General features: G+C 41.8%; 1 protein-coding gene across 1 annotated transcript in view; it reads right to left on the bottom strand.

Annotated features, from left to right (window-relative positions):
- The window catches only part of LOC138616194 (A-kinase anchor protein 13), a 102,106-nt gene extending 99,971 nt beyond the window's left edge, over positions 1–2,135 (bottom strand). The window contains exon 1 of the mRNA XM_069690333.1: positions 1,784–2,135. The gene's annotated coding sequence lies outside the window, so the exon portion shown is untranslated. The remainder of the gene's footprint in view (positions 1–1,783) is intronic.
- Positions 2,136–8,912: the final 6,777 nt, after the last annotated feature.

Below are 8,912 nucleotides of genomic sequence, written 5' to 3' on the forward strand. Positions count from 1 at the left end.
TAAGCTGATAAGCAAGGCACTAAAACCCCACATCTCTCCACCAATTTGGAACAAAGTCATCTTTGACAAACTTTCCTTTGACATATAAAAGTTCAAATGTAGCCATCAAACTATCTGAAGTGATACCATAAATTTGACACACCTACTGTGTAAAACGTTTCTTGAAGGGAGTCCCACAGGGTCCATTTCCTTCTCTTACACTGTCACCTCCTCTGTGGAATATGATACGGGGATGGTGAATACTTGGCCTACATTCACAGGCACCGACTCAGATTTACAGGCCAATCCCACAGTGAAAAGAGACCACATGCAGATACAGAAGAGGTGTATGACTGGGCTGCCTGACACACACCAGAGCAAGTTCTACTGAGTCAACGATGACTCAGGGGAAACTATGCGGTGATGTAACAAAATATTTGAGGAGCAAAACCCTGTGATTACGAAGGGTCATGGCACTAAATTGGAGAACTGATAACAACAATTGTGTCACATTTTCTTTCCAAATGCATTTCCAATTTCTGCTATTTCTGTTTGTTTTCTTTAAAAAAAAAATTTACAAAAAAAAAACGTAATAAAAAAAACACCTTAAACCCCACATCATTTAAGATGACACATTAGCGTGGGATCCAAGGATCCGGTATTATTATTGTGGGTGTTAGTGCGGGTATTAAGAAAGCGTAGAATCACTTGTCAGATTAGTGTTGATTTTTAAGGCTGGGGATAATCCTGAAAGACACTGGAGATATGTAAAAATGTTTAGTGTGTGCCTCTACTTAAGGACATCGGCTGACTCGGTTTGAACGAGACCACTGATCAGCTCCACTGCAGCGGTTCGTACTCAGGCTCTGGCAGAGTGGGATAAAGTCCAAGTGACCCTGGAAAGTGAAGAAGTTGTGCGACTTCAGAGAAAACCCCTCTGGGTGTGTTACAACATGGGAAGCCAGAAGGGCCGCCATGTTCATACGCCTGGTCCCCTGAACATGTTTGAGTGGGTGAGGTCAAGCGGGTGTAAATTAATTAGTGGGATACTGTTTTCGCTTACATGTGTGCAGGACCTTCCCACTAGCATTCAAAATATAGCAGGAAGTGGAACCAACTCTTGCAGCTGGATTTACTTCATGGGAAAAAAAAAAAAAAGCCCTGAAGGGATTTGAAGTCTAAACAGTGACTTTATAATAATCTTATTGGATTCAATGCGAGATTTTGAATCTCTTTGAATTGAATTGAATTGAATTGGGGTATAGTAGATGCAATTATTCCGATAACAAGAGCTGAGGCTGAGAAAAGCAAGTGTTCATTATTACATTTCTCATTACAGTTGTAAAAAGTAGTTTAATGTCACATGTGAATTGTTATGACGCTATTTTTCCCAGAATGACTTAATTACTGCTACATGTTAAAATATGTTTAGACCTTTTTGCATATCATAAGTATTTAACCATATATTTACTTATTTGTTTTGTACATCACATTTAAAAGAACAATATGTGGTGTTAGCCTGCTGACATTAGTAATACGTGCCCTTTTATCTCATCTGACCTCTTTTGAACAACATCACTTTACGTTTTCTTTCCTCGCTTGTCTTGGAACCCACAGAAACGTGAGAGGGACCCTCTGAACGAGGATGGCACGGCTCCCGAGCAACAAGTTAACCCCCCTCAGCGCCCAGCAGCCATTCAACAGCTCCCCTCACCGGAAAACACCAGCGAGCGACGCAAAGCGACGCCGGGCTCCATTCATATCGCAGCTAATAACGGGCTGCGTTGCAATTGACTCCACTTACCTCCAGCAGTTTGAAGCTCAGCGTGAAGAAGTGGCGGCTTTCAGACGCATAATAATCCTGAACTTTCGGTGTTGGAGAGCTGGGCCGCAATGTCCTCTTTTATAAAAGTTTGCAAGTTGTGAAGTGAGACGGATGAGCGGCGCGGAGTTTTCTTTCCAAAGTGTCCTCGTTGAGGCGCAGCAGGAGCGACTTTCTGCCAGTTGTTAGTGTTTCCCAGGACACCGGAGGGAGGAGTCCGCGCCGGGACTGTTAGGAGTTGGGTTTCACGCTGCAGGAAGTAAAAATGCGCAGTGATGAAGCAGGGCGAAGGAACTTTAGTGATTTTGTAGAAATCTTTATGGGCGACATGAGGTGAAATTGTGACTGTCCGGCACCACGTCAAAGTGTGGCGGTCGCTCCCCGGGGTCAGGAAGAAGCCGACAGGGCTTTATCAACATCCTGCGTGTGCTTTTCACAATTAAATAACCTAAAATAACTTGCAGAGAAATCATGACGCTGATTGATACACAATATTTCTTAACAGTGTATGAATATGTTTTCAAACCAACTTTGTTCTAACTTTCTTTGAACTTATTTTTGTTTTCCCCATTTAGTCATCGTGTTGTTTTTGCATCATAGCTGTGTAAAGTCCTACAATTGCTCCAAGACAACAACGTGTGTCAAAGTAACGTGTACGCGTGTCTTCGTGTGTGCGTTTGTGTGCGCGTACAACTCATTTATAGCAAACCACATCTCCTACCAACTGGCTAAACTCACATTTAAATTGTTCGTCACTTTTATTTTGAAGGCAAAATTTAAAAGTCACAAATATCTAGCTACACATTGCTGTAACTTTGACAAATATGTGACTTTCCAGTAATAATAAGGATTAAATGAAGTGGTCAAACATTTAATTCAAAGTTGTTGCACATTTTGTTCAGTTGTAGCTCCAGTGCACTACAGTGATCTTTATGTGCTGGCCAGACTCCTTGCAAATCCAAACTCTTTCTGGCATCACTTTAGTGCAGCCACAGAACAGTTTCCACAAACTCTGCACATTTCTGCACCACTGTAACTGATAAGTGCTTCAGACCATTGTCAAAGAGCAACCATAAATCACACACACACAGGTAATAAATTGCATGAACTTGTGCACTCGGTCCCTAAATCTCCTCTTCAGGACACTGTATCATTAGGAATATCCTAATGTTATCCTGGTTTCATGCCATACGGTATAACAAAGGACACTGATCACAACTGACTCATTGATTAAATCTGTATTAGCTGTCTTTCTTGCCTTCCTTCTTCTATGTTGGTATTTTATCATCCGATCTGACCAAGTGATCAGAAGTAGAGACTTTAAAATGTAAATCACAGATACTTGTTGTGTCCAGGGGTGGAAATATTAGGTAAGTGATGCCCCGTAAAGATGCTTTCATTGCTGTCTCATCACGATTGCGTACACATTCTAAACCGAGGTGTGGATTAAACTGCCCTCTGCTGGTGCAAAAGGCCACAATGTAATCTAAATGTTTAGGTATTTTGAATGGTACATGGATGTGGTTTGACAATGTCATCATACAGACCCATAAAATATTTTTTTTAAAGTAGGCACAAGTAGGACACTGTTTTACTTCAAGTGCCAACAGGAAAACGTTGTGTTTTTATTGTACATACACCTATAAAGAATGCACTGTTTGGAATAATTGATCAAATAATTTTTCAATATGTAAGGGAGTGTGCGCAAAGCAGGGCAGCTTTCATTCCCTAGCTATAGCTGGCGAAATAAATGTACATTGTTTATACATTCCATTATTTTTCCTTAAGGCATCGACAAATATCATTTATAGCTTGTAAATAACATCAAAGGGATAATACATAAAGATATGTTTAAAATCAAGCCTCTCCTCCGGATCGTTTGAGTGGCATGGATTGAACAGAGCTTTTATTATGTGGTTATGAAGAAAAAAAACATATTCAGTGAGGCTTGCTATGTGAGCCCACAGTTCCGGATGAAGTCTCTGTTATTAATTTCACAGTCGTCCCTCGGGTGGGGAATCTTTGATGACGCCACATCCTAATAAAATTCCACTTACTTTATTCTGGTAACTTTATGAGCCGAGTAGGAAGTGAGAGTCGAGGTTGATGGGTGGTCACCTGTTGAGGAGAGACTGACCTGTCAGAGTCAGACAAATATTTCTTTGAGCTCCTTACTCAGCAGTCTGTTTCACTCTGTCCTCAGCACAGGTTAGCCGCTGTAACAAAAGCATCACTGATAAATCACAGTACTAAGCTGCCATTTAAGATAAAAGACAGGTTGTATTGAAAATGGTCTCTATTCACCGCCATGCTGAGCTGCACTTAGACACACTATTGCAGTCTGGAGGAGGAGTGGAGAGATGTGTGTGTGTGTGTGTGGGGGGGGGGGGGTGTAATGAAGCAGGGCTAAAACATGAGTGAGATGGAGTAACAAGCATGACACAAAGAAGTACATAGCTGCCTTTGTGTGTTGATAAAAGGAGGTTTTGTAAGTTGGAAGACTTGAACGGAAGAGGATGGAAGAGATAGTGCTGGAAAAAAAACAGCCAGAGTAAACACTTTGTTTAAGTGTTTACTCTGGCTGTTTTTTGGTTGGTTTTTTTTTGACAGAGACAAAAATACACTAGTTGCAAGAGGAGGGAGGAGGTGGGAGAGAGAGAAGGAGGGAGAGGCATATCATTTAGCTGAAGTGCCTTCAGAATACACTCTCAGTTCAGTGGAAGGCTCCTCACACTCAGCAGCACCGTCCACATGGCTTCTCACTCAGAGCGGGCTGCCAGGCGTTTGTTGTTTTCTTCAGGTAAACCTGCACTGGGATACTTCTGCTGTCCAAAAAGCTATTGGGGGGTGGGGGTGTGCTTAAAAGTGTTTAGACTTCAATACCAAAATTATGTATGATTTGTCAGTAAGCTAAGTTGTCTGTATAAAATAATTAGGCCGGTCTGCTGTTACTTAGCCCTCCTGTTGTCCGAGGGTCAAAATGACCCGCAGCTGTGTTCAACCAAGTTCTATTTTATTTTGTTTTCACATTTTTTATTTTTATTTTTATAGGAGGCTGTGGAGGTTTCTTCACAGCCTCCTTGTCACCAAAGATCCCCCCAAAAAATATAAAAATAAAATAGAACTTGGTTGAACACAGCTGCGGGTCATTTTGACCCAAGGACAACAAGAGGGTTAAAACACTGCTGTTTGATTGGGAATTATACACCTGAGCTTTGATTGGTAGAGGAATTCAAACCATATCAAACAGCAGAATGGGGGCTTTTGAATATTTATCATTTAACGTTTTAGAGATTTTGCAACCACCTTGGTTTAGAAATGTTGGTGAAAGGTGACCTATTATCCTCATTTATGGATCTTGTTTAATATTCTGGGATCCATTAGAGTAACTGTACATGATTCATAGTTCAAAAAATGATTATTTATTTTATACAAGCCCTTTATGCGACCCTTTAGTTCATTTTGAGTTTGAAACAAGCTGTTTTAGCTTCTGTCTCTTTGAGGTAACACTTTTTTCTAAATATTTCTTTGTACATGTTGACAGCGAGTAAAATGTTATTCTGCTGTCACCAAATGACAAGTATCTCCCTGCGTTGTCTCTGTACTTTGTTGGCGTGCTATGTTCGGAGCAGATGACCATATAAGAAAAATCTGTGACGAGATGACGTCAGCTTGTTGTGAACAGTGTTCAGAGCAGTCTGAAAAAAGGAAGTACTTTGGCCCCATTTAATATAACCATCTGATATTGTAACATCGTGCTGTATATATGACAGTATATATGACCCCTTACACCAGCTTGCTTTAAAGCAGCAGCGGTTGATTTTTCAGCCACTTAGGGGCAGCACAACAAGCTGAAGACACAAACTTTTGAAATCTATACGCTTTTTGTGGTTGCAACGTAAGCATTTATTTGGAGTCGTGTTTCTGGACAACGTGAACAAAGCAAGTGGAATACTTGCTGACACCACTAACAGCTAAAGAACATATCTGGCCCTTTAACCTCTAAATGCAATAAGGTGCACTGAGTTAACTTTGTCAGTTTGATATTAATGCTGGGCAGGTAGCATGCAGTGGGTTAGCAGAGCATTTTGGCTGATGGTCGATGTGAGTGGAAGGACTGAAGAGTGAAGTTGCAGCCCGTGAAACCAAAAAACTTAGCTAATGGACCGTAAAACACTCTGTTGACCCGAGGAAAGCGTCACATCATATTACATTATTTCTGATTCCTGTCACATTAAAGTTGTTTAATCCACAGTTAATATAAAGTATTAATTTGTGCAGTTTCAAATTTAATGAAAACCTACGAGCTAAAACAAAAAATCTCTGTGTAAATCAAAAAAAAAAAATCAAAAAAAAAATCACAAGAAGCCCTGACTGTCGTGCTTTGAAGTTTCTGATCATTGTTACTATGGCAAAGTAGGTCATGTTCAGCATAAAAAGTTCAGACACTATAGAGATCAAAAAGATCTCTAAAAGCTTCCTCTGGCCTGAAGCTGTCTGTTTTCTTGGCAGCCCAGTTCACTCAGCTGCCACCTACCATTTGTTATAGCAGAGCCTTTTACATGCTAACCGTACAGGTACAACAATTCTCAGGATATTTCAAAGCAATTGTCTGTAGCTGTCAACTTTAAATTGACTCCGGATGTGGGATTTTTTTTCCATCAGCTCCTCATTTTCTTCATCTCAGTGTGTAAAATGCTCGGAGCATCACGACATACCTCAGAATTATCATGATAGTACGGCGTAATTGCACAGACAGCAGTGCACCAGACATGCTGCTGTCATTCAGCTAACTGGATTGGGTGACATGCAACACTGTCATCCCTTTGTCTTTGTGTGTGCTCCTGTTGAATGATAAAACTGGTGGTGTTATTTATTTTTGATGATGCATAAATGCCATGAAAAGACCTAGATCGACAACAAATTGTATTTCCAGTGCAGCCTGACATGAAGCTTTTTACCGCCGTGGTCAGTGAAAGGTCACAATCCAGATCTCGGTGACACAAATCAAGAATGTTTTTGTAATTAAAAGCATTTTACGAATAATTTCAGTCCCCGGCGTGTCCACAGGATGTCAGTGTCCGCGGTGCTGCGGTCAGTAAGTCCAGTTGATCCCATCAACTGGGATTTACTGTCTTTATGGAGACTAAAAACACCACTGTACAAATCACTGTCCAACAAACTCTGTGTGTGTGTGTGTGTGTGTGTGTGTGTGTGTGTGTGTGTGTGTGTGTGTGTGTGTGTGTGTGTGTGTGTGTGTGTGTGTGTGTGTGTGTGTGTGTGTGTGTGTGTGTGTGTGTGTGTGTGTGTGTGTGTGTGTGTGTGTGTGTGTGTGTGTGTGTTTTCCACCAGTCATTCTACGTGGCAAAAATAACATTTGCATTTGCAGACCTGACAATCGAAGTGTTTAAATAATTGTCAGTGCCGTAAAACTGTGAATGAATTTTGTCAGCACACTGTTTGCCTCATCTTTATATCAGCGTTTACCATCCTGTTTGTCTTTGTCCAAGTCCTCATATGTGTCTACACATGCAGTCCTGGACGCACGCCAGAGAGCAGATCAGGTGACTTAAGCCAAGCTGGCGTCCTCCAATCAGATGTGAGGGATTTGCGGAGGTCGGACACCACGCTGCCTCCCACCCACCCTCCACATCCCACCTCCACATCCCACCTCCACTCACTAAAGCCCTGCAGATTATCGCCCTCAGACCTCTCCTCTTTAATTAGGAGCAAACAGGAGGCGTGAAGGCAATTCAGAAGAAGCACAAATGGGGGAATAAACATAGAGGAGTTGACTTAGATTTCATCAGAGTACTTCTCTGTAAAGACAGTCAAATGGTTGTGTTCTTCTTAAAGCAAGGTTTACTTGTGTATTAACATTTCTACAGACGAGAAGACAATCAGAATTAGATTTAATTTCCCAAAGGAGATTTTCATCTTTGTATGACAAACATTAGCGAGGGAATACGAGCCTCAACAAAAGGATGGACTTCCTGTAACCCTGAGATCCACCATGATGTGGAACATCCTCGCCACCTAACACTGACCCATTCAGCGGCGGGAAAACGGCATGAAGCTATTGTAGCAGTAATTGCACCAGCAGGGTTTATGTTTGCTGTATTCTTCATTGCCTTGTTATCTTAAAGTTATTTTGCGCCCACGCATAGAAGATGAGGCACTTAACAAGAGGAAGCTGCAGAAGTGAAAAGAACTGACACATGAGTGGGTGATGAAGAAACCCTGAGGGGCTTATATAAACAATATTGTAGATAAATATGAGTGAAAACAAACAGCTGCAAAAGTTGCCAAGCGTTCATGTTAGACAACAGAGCAAGATAAAGTGATGAATTTCCTTCAGCGTATAGTCAAAAATAAATCATACTATTTAGTTAGCATTTCACTGAAAAATATCTGTAAAATAAGCCTTAAATCCCTGATCGTCAGCAAGCAGCTAATTTCAAGGAGGTCAAAGGTCAGGGGAAACAAATAGTGGTATGACTCAGGAGTCATCATTGAATACACAGGAGGAAGATAATGAAGCAGTAGACAGTGGGTTCAAGTAAGACTGAGAATAAAGGAGACGCAGGGAGTGGGTTTATCACTCTTTCCCAGAATCCTCCCCTGGAAGCTATTCATTTCCTGGATGTGTGCGTGAGACGTCTCTGAGATGCATTGCAGGGACCGCCCCTCCTCCTGAGGCTAGCCCACAGCAGGCACCATCAACTGTAATCCCAGTGTGTTCACCAGAGGACAAAGCTCTGCAAATGGAGGACAGAGACATCATGAAGAAGAGTGGGAAACCAAACACTAATGTTCCCTCTCAGGATAACTTGCATCTACATGACTGCAGCAGAATGGGGCCTCCCATTGAGGCGTGCAACCTTTATCATTAACACCATCAGGAGGCAGGGCTGCAATACTGAGCCGAGATTCTGGATTATTTGGCTGCACGGGTCAAAATATGTCACGATGGCATAATGATGGACCACAGCATGTGATTGGTGGACAATGTCCCCGCATGCTTGGGGCGGGGCTTGGAGGAGGGGTTAAATGTAGACTGGTGAAAACAGAGAGGATGGGGGCTAAATTTAGCCAATGGCTCTGCTGGGGT

Source organism: Brachyistius frenatus, unplaced genomic scaffold (genome assembly GCF_029030835.1).
Source record: "Brachyistius frenatus isolate BFR_SWC_R1_liver_20210118 unplaced genomic scaffold, ASM2903083v1 Contig_9, whole genome shotgun sequence".
NCBI classification, from domain to species: Eukaryota; Metazoa; Chordata; class Actinopteri; family Embiotocidae; genus Brachyistius; species Brachyistius frenatus.